This window comes from Nelumbo lutea, chromosome 6, assembly GCF_056320005.1.
Source record: "Nelumbo lutea isolate HS-2025 chromosome 6, American lotus-T2T, whole genome shotgun sequence".
In the NCBI taxonomy this organism is placed as follows: Eukaryota; Viridiplantae; Streptophyta; class Magnoliopsida; order Proteales; family Nelumbonaceae; genus Nelumbo; species Nelumbo lutea.
Window position 1 is genome coordinate 15,320,850 of NC_142689.1, and position 14,669 is coordinate 15,335,518.

General features: G+C 48.2%; 1 long non-coding RNA gene across 1 annotated transcript; it reads right to left on the minus strand.

The window, feature by feature from the left end:
- Nucleotides 1-10,369: 10,369 nt before the first annotated feature.
- Nucleotides 10,370-12,847, minus strand: LOC148847549 (uncharacterized). The gene is made up of 2 exons (XR_016100437.1): nucleotides 11,469-12,847; nucleotides 10,370-10,733 (listed from the first exon to the last, which is right to left on the minus strand). It is a non-coding gene; the product is annotated as an uncharacterized LOC148847549 (long non-coding RNA).
- Nucleotides 12,848-14,669: the final 1,822 nt, after the last annotated feature.

Here is a 14,669-nt window from a genome sequence, read left to right on the forward strand (position 1 = left end):
TTCGGCGAAGTGTATCCCGAGCTGTTACAAGGTCAGTTCGGCGAAGTGTATCCCGAGCTGTTACAAGGTGGGTCAGTTCGGCGAAGTCTATCCCGAGCTGTTACAAGGTGGCAGTTCGGCGAAGTCCATCCCGAGCTGTTACAAGGTGGCAGTTCGGCGAAGTCCATTCCGAGCGGTTACAAGGTGGCAGTTCGGCGAAGTCCATCCCGAGCTGTTACAAGGTGGGTCAGTTCGGCGAAGTGTGTCCCCTTGTTCCCGCCTAGGCTTGGCCCCTTTTGCTGAGCTGTCATTTCTGCCACGTGTCACATAATAAAGAGGTCGGGCCAAATCTTCCTTCATCAATTGCCCCCCACTCCTTGCGCCGAGGGTCTTGCCATGGTGCGGGGAGTTTTCGCGAGGTAGCTGGTGGATTTGTCCCGTCCTTCAAACCTTCACTGTACGAGACGCTTTTGCTAGGGTTCTTTCGGTTTTCGAGAAAGCTGGAAACGTGCTTACTCATGAACGCTGGTGGTTGTGACCGCGCGTTTTAAATTTCAAACCAACTCGCGCCGATGGGACGTGACAGCGGGTCATTTCAAAAAGGCACACCACTGCTGTACGTGCACAGTCGACTGTCAAGGAGACGTGCGGCGCGTCAGTTTCGAAAAGACGCGTGTCAAAGCGACGTCGGTTTCAAAAAGACGTGCTGACGTTTCGCTTTTCTCGGAAAGACGTGCGCCCGTCATGTCTCGACATTAAGGGTTGTGCGGTTGGTAAGAACGTGGGCCGTCGGATCGTCTTCGGTCTACACGGTCGATTCTTGGTTACTGTAGATATAAATAGTGGGAGACCCCGGTTGTTGTCACTTCTGCGGTTTGTCTATTGAGTTCGCGTCCAACCCTTCAGCTCACGTCCAAGTCTTTTCCAGCTCGCGTCAAGGCTGGTTATACGGTTCACGGTTCTTTGGTATTTCTTCAAACCTTCCGGTGAGTACTTTCTTGAATTCGTCTTTTCCCCAATGTTTAGCTTTGATAGCTCAGACGACTCTTCGAGTAGGGCCGATGTAGGTTCCACCAACCGAGCCGTGTCCCCAGACTGCCTCAGTGATCCTGAGGTGGAGTTTGAGGACTACGAACCAGCAGGTCGAGTCGCTTCGGGCAGTTTGGCGTCTACCTCCCGTCGAGGTCGGATGCTAGACCGGTTTGGTCCTTCGACCATGACGCCTGAGGGGCTTCAATCCATACTTCTGTCTTACAATCTTCTTGGGGGGTACACATATTTTATTCCTTCGGGTAGCTTTCCTTGGGAACACGGTCCCGACGAGATCGTGATTTTTCGAGAGCAGCTTGCTGCAGGGTTGCGACTTCCTTTCCATCCCCTTCTCGTCGAAGTCATAAACCACTTTGGTGTCACCATTGGCCAGCTTCATCCAAATTCTATTCGGAACCTGGTGGGGACAATTTCCCTTTTTTGCGAGCAGAACATTCCCTTAGACTTAGAGATATTCTCCTCTATCTTGATGCTCAAGAGATAGGCGGGTTCTCTTCCAGGGGGGAGACGGGCGTATTACCTTACTCCTCGCCAGGGTTTCAAGCTTCTGCACGATCTTCCTAATAAGGTCCCGACTTGGAAGCGGGGCTACTTCGGCGTGCGAAGTGCACAAGGATGGCCCTTTCAGACCGGGTGGGGTGAGGCCGCTCCCGATTTGGGCGTAACTCTTGATAAAGAGACGGTGAAGGGTCTCCGGCAATGGGCACGACAAGGCTTAAAGTGCCACCACTACTTAACGGAGGCTAAGCTTTTTGCAGCCGGCCTGAGTTCGGGTAGGTTTCTGGCTATGCGGCTTTTTTTTTTTGATATCAAACTCGTTTCTGTAGGTGTGATGGATGCGCAGAGAACTCGTGGGGGGCGTTTGTTCCAAGGTATGAAGAGGAGGAAGCGGGTCGCCAAGCGAACTCGTAACGACCTGCCCCTGGATGAGGAGCCCCAAGCCCCAGACCATACGCTAGAGGATCTGCCCAGGGAGCCCGAAGTGACTCCACCGGTGCACGAGACTGCCGGGGCGCCTTACGCTGAAACCACTCATACGGGCGCTCCTGCGTACTCAAGTGCTCTTGCTCACTCCGGGTCTGCTCATACGCGGGCTGGGCCCTCAGGCTCGGGATCTCAAGGGGAGTTTAGGAGCGTGTTGACGCCGAACTACGCTCTTCAGAAGAGTAGGGACGCTACTTTCCCGGAGGAGGTCGCGGCGTGGACCGATCTTTCCTTGAATCAGGTCGCTTGCCGCGCCGTAACACATGCCATGATGGTAAGTTAGATTCTGTCTTCCTTTTTTATTCTGTTGCTTCTGCTTTCATTTTGCTCACTTGTTTCTTTTGGTAGGTGAATTCTTCGATTCATGCCTTGGCGGCCCAAGTGGAGAGGAACTCGCGAAGGCGCGAGCTGCTGAGGCTGCCGCTCATGCTGCTGAAAAAGCCTTCCATGCTGCAGAGGCAAATACCCGGGCTACTGAGGCTGCCACTCAAGTCGAGTATCTTCAGGAGGACATTAGGGAGAGAACACAGATTTTTTTCCCAAGGCATTGAAGACGCCAAGAAGAAGGCAGTTGAAGACTACATTGCCTCCCCGCGTTTTGACGATCTGATGGTGGACTCTTGCAGGAGGGAGTTCAAGTTGAGCCGGTGGATGATCCAGAATACATACCCCGACCTTGATGTAAGTGCCATAACCACTTCGCGTATAACTCAGGAGATGGCCAATGCTGCCAATGGCGAGTCGGACTCTGAAGGAGAGGCAGGGCCTTCGGGTGTTGTTGAAGTGCCTTCCGATGGCGAAGAAGTGGCTCCGGGCATGTAATTTTTTTTCCAGTGTACTGTTTCTTGCAATGGAGTGTCTTTTTCCCCTTGCTCATCTTCCCTGAGCTGTTTCTTTGCCGGGTTTTTAAATTTTCGCGGTCTTTTATGCCGCGAACTAATTTTTTGCCGAGCTGATAATGTGCTGAAGTTCCTCGGCTTGCCTTGTGGCACATGGCCTGATTTCGTCCACTTCACTAGGTGGTTTATAGGTAGTATTGCCTCAAGTTTACGATGTTCCACGTTTGGGGTACTCGTTTGCCTTCCAAGGTTTCGAGTTCGTATGCGCCCCCGAGCGCTGTTTTTACTTTATAGGGCCCTTCCCAATTAGGTCCAAGCTTGCCGACGCCGGGTTCGGGCACCATAATCTTACGGAGGACCAGGTTGCCGATTCGGAAGCTTCGTTGCTTTACTCTGCTATTGTAGTAGCGAGCTACCTGCTGCTGGTATGCCGCTGTTCGGATGTGCGCGAGGTCCCTTACCTCGTCCAGTAGGTCGAGGTTGGTGCGTAACTCGTCTCCGTTCTTCCGATCGGCGTATGTTTCTAATCACAACGTTGGTATTTCGATTTCCACCGGGATCACCGCTTCAGTGCCGTAGGTGAGGTTGAAGGGGGTTTCTCCCGTGGCTGCTTTTTTGGACGTTCGGTGAGCCCATAAGACACTTGGTAGCTCTTTGGCCCACAATCCCTTAGCTCGATCCAGACGTGCTTTCAGTCTGGGCAGGATGGCTCTGTTCATCACTTCCGTCTGACTGTTTGCCTGTGGGTGCGCGACTGACGTGAAATTTTGCCGAATCCCCATGTTCTGGCACCACTCTTGGAACTTGATATCCTCGAACTGTTTGCCGTTGTCGGAGATTAGAACCCGAGGTAATCCGAACCGACATACTATGTTCTTCCAAAAGAAGTTCTATATGTTTCGAGCCGTAACAGTTGCCAGAGGTTCGGCTTCTATCCACTTCGTAAAGTAATCTACTGCAACAACTAAGAATTTTCTTCCGCCTGTTGCTGGTGGGAATGGCCCTAGGAGGTCAATGCCCGATTGTGCAAAGGGCCACGGGCTGGCGAGGTATTTGAGGTCGGAGGCAGGTTGATGGTGGATGTTAGCGTGTTTCTGACACTTGTCGCATTTTCTGACGAGCTCGACAGTTTCTGCCTTCATCGTTGGCCAATAGTATCCTTGTCGAAGTGCCTTTTGGGCGAGTGCTCTGCCCCCCCAAGTGTCCGCCGCACAGGCCTTCATGAGTGTCGCGAAGTACGAACTCGGCTTCGGTAGGTCGTAGGCACCGCAAGTAGGGGAGCGTGTACGACCATCGGTATAACCGTTCATCTATTATGACGTATTTGGCCGCATGGCGCTGCATCCTCTTGGCCGCATTGTGTTCTGCAGGGAGGGTTCCGTCTATCAGGAAGCTCGCGAGTGGATCGATCCAGCTCGGCTCTGCTTCTAAGACGGGAGCGACCTCCTCTGTCCCCCTGAGAATACTAGGCCGAGGTAAGTCTTCTATGTACACAGTTCTCATATTGTTGTGACTCGTGCTGGCTAACCGGGACAGGGCGTCGGCCTAAGTGTTTTCGGACCTCGGGATTTTCCTGATGATGTGTGACCGAAAGTTGAGAAGGGCTTCTTTTACTTTGGCCAAATATGCGATCATGGAGAGATCGCGTGCTTTGTATTCGCCGGTAACTTGGTTTACCACGAGCTGAGAATCGCTGCAGATGACCAAGTGTTTTGCCTTAACCTTTCGCGCTAGGTCCAGCCCGGCGATCAGTGCTTCGTACTCTGCCTCGTTGTTGGATGCCGCGAACTCAAAGCGTAGTGCGTATTCCAGCTCCGCTACCTTGCCGGTTCGAGGAACCATCCACGTGTAGGATCCAGGGCTCCTCATCCCAATTCGCTCTTCGCCTGACCAGGAGAGATGCCACACTGGGTGCTACTTCACGGGGTTCGGACTCTATGGGCTCAGGAGCTCCGGGTTCGCCGCAACTGGGGACCTCGGGCTCGACCCGTGGGGCTTCGTGGCTGAAAGTGCACTCGGCGATAAAATCTGCCAAAGCTTGGGCCTTGATAGCGGTTCTCGGTTTGTATTGGAGGTCGTACTCACTGAGTTCGATGGCCCATTTCGTCAGTCGACCGGAGACTTTGGGTTTGAGTAAAACTTGTCTAAGAGGTTTGTCAGTTAGGACGATGACGGTGTGAGCCTGGAAGTACGGGCGGAGTTTACGAGCTGATATTACTAGGGCATATGCTTGTTTTTCTATCTCTGGGTACATTGCCTCTGCTCCCTACAAAATTTTACTAACATAATATATGGGTCGTTGGACCTAGTCTGTTTCTTTTATTAGTACCGAACTGACCGCCTCGTCGCTCACCGAGAGGTACAGTTCTAAGACCTCTCCCACCTCGGGCCGGGCTAAGGTTGGCACACTAGCGAGGTAACCTTTTAGTTCGTCAAACGCGAACTGGCAGTCCTGGGTCCACTCGAACCCTTTGCCTTTGACTGCCTTGAACAAGGGTAGGCAGCGGTCTGCTGACTTAGACAAGAAGCAGCTTAGAGTGGGTATGCGGCCGTTTAGCCTCTGAACCTCTTTTACTTTCCGAGGTGGTTTCATATCTAGAATGACTTTTATTTTGTCTGGGTTCGCCTCAATACCGCGTCGATTGACAATGTAGCCTAGGAACTTGCCCGAGGTGACGCCGAAGACACACTTGTTGGGATTCAACTTCATGCTAAACTGACGTAGGATTTGGAAGACAGAATCTACGTCTTGTATTAACTCTTGTGAAAACTGAGTCTTGACGACAATGTCGTCTACATAGCACTCTATCTTCGTACCAATCAGGGGCCGAAATAGCTTATTTACAAGTCTTTGGAAAGTTGCCCCGGCATTTTTTAGTCCGAAGGGCATGACTTTGTAGCAATACAGGCCGAACTCGGTTATGAAGTTGGTTTTTTCCTCATCGGATGGGTTCATCCTAACTTGGTTGTAGCCCGAGTAGGCGTCCAGGAAGCTTAGCAACTCATTTGCCGAGGTCGCGTCCACTAGGCGGTCAATTCTGGGGAGGGGGAAGCAATCTTTCGGGCAAGCTCGGTTCAGGTCGGTATAGTCGACGCACATGCGCCACTTGCCGCTTGCCTTTTTTACCAACACCGGGTTGGCCACCCAGCTCGGGTAGTGGACTTCCCTTATGAAGTTTGCTACGAGGAGCTTCTCAACCTCCTCGTCGACCGCTCTCCAACATTCTGGGGCTAAGTTGCGTTTCTTCTGTCTAACGGGTCTGACTACAGGGTCAGTATTAAGTTTGTGAGTTATCAGTCCGGGGCTAATGTCGGGCATGTCGATCGCGGACCAGGCAAAAATATCTAAATTTTGAAGTAAAAAACTCACCAGTTCGGCTCGTAGGGGGTCTTCGATGGAAGCTCCGATGCTTAGTGTGCGAGCTGAGTCCGTAGCTGAAGTCGGGATTGCGATTGTTTCCTCCGTGGACGAAGCTCGCTCCTCACCTTGCTCTGCCAGCCGCTCCAATTCGAGGTCGTCGGCCGCCTTGGTTTTTCCCTATAGGGCGGCAACGTAGCACTTGCGGGACTCGAGCTGGTCGCCCCGCGCTACCCCTATACCGAAGTCCGTAGGGAACTTCATGGCCAAATAGTAGGTGGAGACCGCCGCCCGTAGGATATGCGTGATCGGCCGCCCTATTATGGCATTGTATGGGGAGGGGGTCGCGACTACCAGGAAATCATGGTTGAGTCTGACCGCACAAGGCCATGTGCCGACTTCCACAGGGACAGTTACTTTTCCGAGGGGCCTGACTTCCTCTCCGCTGAAACCTACCAGGGGAGTGTTCGCAGGCTTCAGTTCACTCCTCTTTAACTGCAGCTGGTCAAATGCTGATTTGAAGAGGATGTCCGCTGAGCTGCCCGAATCTACGAGTACGCGCCTGACCTCGAAGTCGTTGATCCTTAGCTTAATGACAAGCGCGTCATCATGAGGGTAGTGGACTCCTCGTGCGTCGTCCTCCGTGAAAAAGATTGGTTCTTCGGTCTTTGGTCTCTTTGGGGGGTTCCTTTCTTCGAGGGCCGCTTTGCGAACTAAAGTCCGGGCAGCTGCCGAGGTACACCCCGCTACCACCGAACCTCCCACTATTACATGGATGGTTCCCCAAACTGGCCTCTCTTCCGGAGGCTGCTTCTGCAACGATTCGGTAGGTCTGTTGCTAGACTCGGGGGCATCCTTTTTGTGCTCCCTTTGCCGACATGCTTTATTGTTATTGCTGTGTTGTACAAAGTTTCTCAAGTATCCGCGACGGATGAGTCCCTCTATCTCGTCCTGGAGGTTATTACACTGTTTGGTGCTATGACTATGGTCTCTATGGAAACTACAATACAAATTCTTGTTTCTCTCGTTCGGATTTCCTTTTAGGCGAGGTGGCCACTTAACGTACGGAGCGTCTTTGATCGTCATTAAGATCTTTGTCCGCCTCGTGTTTAACGGCGTGTAGTCCGTCCGAACTGCTAGGTTGGGCCCGGAAGGACTGGTTCTGCTTCGGCTCCCGGGTTGGGTTTTTTCTATTCACCGGGTTGGAGAGCTCGCCTTCTCTCTTCCTTTTCTCGTTTCCGCCTTTGGTTCGTTGGTTGATTTCTTCCTCTGTCCTCATGAACTTATCCGCGAGTTTGAGGAACTCGGCCACGGTCGCGGGCTGGTTGGCCACCATGTGCCATTTGAACTCTTTGTGCGTCACCCCTCTTTTGGCCGCCGTGAGCTGCACTGCGGGGTCCAACCGCGGTATTTGCAAGCATGCTTCGTTGAACCGCTAGATGTAGCCCCGAATAGATTCTCCTTCTCTTTGGACCACTCCGAAGATGCTTTCCTCTATTCTGGGGCACCGTCGGCTGGTGACGAAGTGTGTGGTGAAGACTTGCACGAACTGGGCCTAGCACTTTACCGACCCGAGGGCCAGGTTCCTGTACCAAGTGCGGGCTACCCCCCTGAGGGTGGTGGTAAAGGGGCCGGGAGGCCTTCGCCTAGCGGGCGCCCACCATGGGGCTTGGAGCGCCAGGGTGCCGACCTCGCGGGCGAGGTTCTCGAACCGCCTGCGTGTTGCGAGGCGGGGATGACATTTTTCTCTCTTTGGCCTGGGGACGAGGCCTGGCTATTGGGCTGGTTCAGGGGCCGGGAGGCCTTCGCCTTGCGGGGGCGCCCATCCTGCGGGGAGGCCTTGACCGGCCTCGGAGCGGGGTGGCGAGGTGGAAGTAGTGGTTGGTTCAGTGGCAGTTGGGGGAACTGTTGTTGATAGTGATACTGGGAGATGTTGTGTAGCACTTGGTGGTGGTGAAGCTGGTGTTGCTGGAACTGTTGCATTTGGGCTTGCATTGCCCGCATGCACTGCATTAAGTCCTCCAATCGGTTTTGGCTAGCTGCCAGGGGGACGGCAGTTGGTTCAGTGAAGGTTGTCTCAATGGGGAGAGGAAAGGGGACGCTTGTGGTAGGAGGGTTTACGGGTGCCACTGCTTGTGGCGTGTTCAAGATGGGGATCCCATCCGCCGAAAGGGGGATGGTGAACTGTCCAACGCACACTACGGGGACCTGAAGTTGCTCCCCGGTGGCATTTGTCTCCATGCCACATCCGATGTTGTTGGAGGAGGCCATGAGTGTTGGGTTTTTTGAAGAAAAAATGGGGTATCGAAGTTTGGAGGGAGGCTTTTTGAAGTGTTTCCCACAGACGGCGCCAATTGATGGAGCGCGATCCGACTGGTCTTAGCTGTCTGCTGCCTTGCTTCCGAACGGGGTAGCAGGAAACCTGAAACGGAGGAGATGGGAAAGCTCCGGGGGGAACCCGGTGTAGAGGCTCCGAAGCTCAAGTTAGAATCCTTCAAAAGCAAGGTAATACCAGATAGCGCAAAGTTTGCCTACCTCCGTTGTCGGGGGGCAGAGGGCTCTTATAGTCACTTCGTGTACTCGTCCCGAGGCCCTTGTCAGATCGGGTATGATTACCCTTGTGCTTGTCAACTCAGTCGTCGTCCTTTCTTGGCGAAGTGTATCCCGAGCTGTTACAAGGTGGGTCAGTTCGGCGAAGTGTATCCCGAGCTGTTACAAGGTGGATCAGTTCGGCGAAGTCTATCCCGAGCTGTTATAAGGTGGGTCATTTCGGCGAAGTCTATCCCGAGCTGTTACAAAGTGGCAGTTCGGCAAAGTCCATTCCGAGCTGTTACAAGGTGGCAGTTCGGCGAAGTCCATCCCGAACTGTTACAAGGTGGGTCAGTTCGGCGAAGTGTGTCCCCTTGTTCCCGCCTAGGCTTGGCCCCTTTTGCCGAGCTGTCGGGCCACATCTTCCTTCATCAGTTATAAACTTTTTTAGTTATCATACTTTTTTCCCTATTATAGTTGCGGATTCACAATATTTACAATGGTGGAAAGATAGGATACAGGAAGAATCGGGATGGGATCAGCTGCCTATAGAGCGCGCGCCCCACAGGTGCCCCACAATCCATCGCATTCAATTCATGCATTGAGAGTATCTCCTCATGAGAAGCACGGGAGATGTTTCCGGTGCACGTTAGGGATGGGCTGTGGGGCGCGAACTCTGTGGACAGCCGATCCGATCACTCCAAGTTCACCACTTTTATGAGTCAGTTATCCATAAGCCTTCCCACACAACCCAATTCACATGCCATTAGAGCTACACGTTGGAAAGAGATGGTAGGTAGTAGAGCCACACGCCTTTTATGATATCAGTTGATGGGTAATACTTGGCTCCTACCATCGTTAGATGAAAGTATCTGACCATCTACTACTTTTGAAATTTAAATAATAAAATTTAGGCACTGAAGTCTAAATTGTAAACTCTTAAACCCATAATTCCATAAACTATAACATTAAATCCACAAGTTAATGTGTAAAATGCCTCTGGTCAGACGCATTTTCCCCTCTTGATTGGTCATCAGTTTTTCAGGTGTCATGCCTTTTTGGTTTCGACTTTGAATTTCCTCCTCAAAATTTGGATTTCACACCCCTTGCAGCTGCATATCAGAAATATCTCTGTACTTTTTTTTTTAGAGTAAATAAGTATATATTAGCAAAAAGATAAGGAGGTGCAGTCTTCCGGTCTAGGTATCCCTAGCATATAGGTGCAGTAACAAAAGAAGGCTGAGCAAGAGTTTTAGCAGCCTGGGATATCGCATGAGCTGTTGAATTATATTTTCTATTTACATGTACAAAATAAACAGAGTTCAGATTGTTTAATAACTGCTTCGAGTGTTTAAAAAGCCAATGGCATGTCCATGGATAGTCTTGTTTTTCTTTAAAAAAGCAGATTAGCTGGAGAGAATCCGAGCATATGCAGACGTTTTCAAATGTCCAATACTGTAATGGGATGGGATGAGAAGAGGAAAATTTATTTTATGAATTAGTTATAATGTGTTTGTTTGCTAAGAAAATTTTGGTTAGAAAATCCACTTTCTAATGTTTGTTTTACAATAAAATTTATAGGAGAAAATGGCTGAGCTTCCGGCCATTGAGGGAAAGACATGGGGTTGGAAAAAAAATAATATAATAATAACAGTCTTCGATCAAACTAAAAGAGTTGGGATAATCTTATTTTCCAGATATTGTTAAAGATTTGTTCAATCCTTTTCGTTGCAGGATTTAACAACATTTTCAATTCTTTCTGGTTCAAGCTTATTCTCCACCTCAAAATTCCTCTCGAGGAATCGGACTTGCTCAGCTGTAAGTCGCCTCTTCTTCTCAGGTTGATGAAAGCAATCATCCAAGTCCTCATCGTCATTTTCTTCTTGTTCAGGTTGTTGGAAGAAGAAAGAACTTTCTGATGTATTTCCTCTGTCTATTCCAAAGCTAACCATGGAACTCCTTGGGCCGGCCAGATATTCAAAATAATGATGCTACTAAAAACAAAAAGGATATCAACCAACCATCAAAGTTCTAAATTAAATTGCAGAAGTTCCACTCAAACAAGCAGCAATTTCCCACAAGAATCAGTGAGTTTAACCATTCATGGTACTTGCTTTAAATGCATTAATAAAATTGGTTTTCTTCTTTTTATTTTATATCTCTTTTAGCTCAACTTTTTCTCAATTGTATACCTAGTTTATTAAACTAGATTAAACAGCTGCCCAGAAAAATCAGTAGAAAGTAAACGAAGTCTAACAGGTTGATCGAGTAAACAATAACTTTAACCTTGAGACTAGATTATGAATTGTTATGCGACCCATCACCCACGTTCTAATAAAACATTTAAAACCATCCATTAATGGAGCAGTGCAAAAAGGAGCCCAAGGCAGAACCAACCAAGTTATTTGATAAGGAAATGCATCAATCAAAATACAAAACATAAAAAGAAACAGACATATAGAAGGGAAAGACATGAGTATCTCCAAAGAAACATAAAACATCATCAACAACAGTAAAATTAATAAATTCCCACTAAAAAAGCCCACTAAAATAGGTCCTCCCTGTACAATCTATTGAGAGAAATGATCAGCTCAACAATATGATGAAAACCGCTAAATCTCAAAGCGATAAGGAGAAGATCAACAGCCAAGAAAACCCCGAACAAACGACACTAGAAAATTGAAACAGAAGAAAGACATAGAGCTAGGAAATGGAGATAAGATTATTACCATGGAAAGTAGTAGGAGAAGAGCTGGAAATGAGCAGAGCCTCTGAAGAGCGAGGAATCCCTTCGTTTCAAAGTATAACGGTCATATTGGAACCGTTATATTTATAGACCTTCCTACCCGCCTCCATCGTTTACGGCCTTGCTTGTTCTCGAATTCCTGGACAATTCAAACGGGCATGCCTTCCTACGAGGATCCGGTAGCCATGAGTTCCCAGTTGATCTAAATCTTGTGATGGAAGAAGGTCGTGATGATGATCACGGTGATATGAAAAGTATGAGAGCAGCGGCAACTCACACCCATCACTCAGAAGAAAAACAGAACGTTAAAAAATTTATCAGCGCTGCTCGGAGGGGACTCGAAAGCCTTCCGGTAAGTTCTGACGGGAAGCGTTTTGGAAGAGAGAGAGAGAGAGTTTTTTCTCCGGCTGGGAGGCTTCCATTCCATATTCTGCCTTCCTTCACCAACGACGCCTTTTTCCAGATAAGAGTCCGCCGATGCCTTTATCTTGATCGCTGTGAAGACGCTCTTCACCAACGACGCCATCGCATGGAGGGCTGTGGTAATGGCGCAGTCGTAGACAAACGCGGCGACGCGGGACGCGGGCGACCGACCTTACGCCATCGCATGGCGGACTGTGTGGAGACCCTCTTCTCTTTGCTTTTGATTTTGGGAAGGTCGGTCGCCCGCGTCCGCGTCCGGCGGCGATTGAGAGGAGTAAGGTCGGTCTCCTTCTTCTGTTAGGTGATTTAGGATCGGGACGCGGGCGTGGTGCGTTAGGGTGTGGAATAGGGGTTCAATACAGAGGCGGCGCTTTCGGTGGCGACGCTCAGCAGCAGCCACCTCCGCTGAGGAGTAGGCGAATGAGCGAAGAGACAGGAGGTCATGGTTGGGATGCTGGAGGAGGATGTGGTGATGATCGGCGGCGGTAGTGGAGATGGTGGAGGTGCATAAAGCCCGAACAATTTTCTTAGCGTTTTTTGTGCGACCTCGCTCGTTTAATTTTGAAATTTCGCATGCCTCTTCCTTCTTATCCCAAAACATTGTTTACGTAAACAAACAGGAAGAATAATTTAAGAATATTTCCTTTTCTCATCCCTTATTAAAAGCTTGCAAATGATGAAGTGCGACCTCCTAAAATTTTTATGCAAGATAAATTCCGAGAGGCAATAACGACTGCAAAGGTGTAAACAGGGTTTGAAATTCTCCTTGCATCTGTAAAGATTATATAATCCGTATTGGGAGACAAATACAAAACACACTTTGAATTATCAGGAGCCTAGGTTATGCTTGGTCTGTGGTTTTCAACCGTACTTGAAAGCTGGTATACACTCCTAATAGTCTTTGCCAGGCGAGGAGGATAGACATTTTGGTTTTGAAATAATTCTCATTTCTGGCATACTAAATATAATACCACGATATATAGCTAACCAAGATAAAACCTGTCTAAGCAAGATTTTGTCAGTTAAAATATTATAGAGCTGTTTCAAATTTGCCACCACAGAGTTGTTAAATAGGGTTTGGAAGTGTAAGTTCCAGGGGTTAGAGAAAAGCACATTTTGAGAGATGGCTGGTGATAAAGAGGTGTTAAGAGATTCCTCTTGCTCTTGACAGAGATTACAACATTTCTGAGAAGCTTCCAAGTTTAGATTCTGTTTGACTGGGATCATGTTGTTTAGGACTCTCCAGATGAACAGTTGTATCTAGGGGCAATGGGCAATTTCCAAAGATGAAAAAGGCAAATTTTCAAGTCAGCATCTATGGTAGGGATCAAAGGCTGAAGCAACTTCTGATCATTTCTTTTAACAGAAAATTTACCCCATGAATGAGGTAGCCAAATTCAATGAAAAGAATTGCTTGAAGGGTAAATTGGGGTTTGAAGAATTTGGGAGGCCATTGCTTCCAAGAAACAAGAACTCACTAGGTTATGATTCCAGGAGCCATTCTAAAAGAAAGAAGCAATATTGAGGTTAGAGAGTTGACAAGGGAGAGGCTGAGGGGGCCAGGAAAACTGCCCACCTGCTTGGATCCAAGGGGAAATACCTCTGTACTTGTATGTTTTTATTTATGGGGATATCTATCAAATGCATGGCTGCAAGGGCTGTGAGGACCAATTTTATGACAAGGAAATATGATTTCTTCGGTCTCACAGTTTGACTCTTTATTTTGGTGCATAGATCACAAGAACATGCCATATTTCTAGGTGCAAACTACACATAAATTTGAGGGATGTGCATTGCTTTCTTATATTAGCTTGTAAATCCCTTCCCCTTTCCTTTTTGTTAAAAATAAATTTCACCACTTTCCTCCCCTTTTAAAAAATAAAACTACACATAATTCCAGTCATTTAACTTGATGAGGATATATTATTTCAACATTAAAAAGGAATTGCTTATGCTGATGTACCCAATCACTTCGTCCTCTTGAAATGCTTTACCTAAAACCAAACAGGTTTTAGGTGTCGAACTTTCTTGCACTAAGATGCCCCTATTTTTTTTTTCATTTAGTCTCTCACTCTCTCCCTAATTGTAAGGTTTAATAATGTAATTTGAACTATTACTTCACTTCAATTAATTCTTTCTCATCAAATCTTATATTTAAGGTACTTTCTATTAATAAATTCTAATTGGTAGGTCAATATTTGTTGAAGAATCGGCATGTCTTAGCATAGAAGCATCAGATCAAGCTCTATGTCTAGCTCAAATTGATCTGAGTTGAACGACTCCTATCCTAGACTACCTACCTAAGATTGGGGTTCAAGCTCAGAAAATTATGTGTAGATCAGCTCAGTATGTTTTTATTGATGACAAGTTATACAAGAGATTGTTCACATCACCCTACCTGAAGTGCCTAAGACCTGAAGAAGGGAATAAATCCTCACAAAAATACACAAAGGCCTTTGCATAAACCACTTGGGAGGTAAGTCCTTGGGCCAAAAAACTCTGAGGTAGGGGTATAAGGATACTTTTGATCCACAATGAAGGTAGACAGTTTGAATCATCTAGAAGTTTGACCAATGCCAAAGACACAACAATGTATTGTCCTAGACCAGACTACCCTTACCTTAATCAGTAATACCTGACCTTTTACTCAGTAGGAAATGGACATCATTAGATTGTTCCCTCCGGGGCCTCAGGCCAAAGAAAGTTTTTGATCATGACAATTGGCTATTTCACAAAGTGGAACAAGGTCAAGCCATTGACA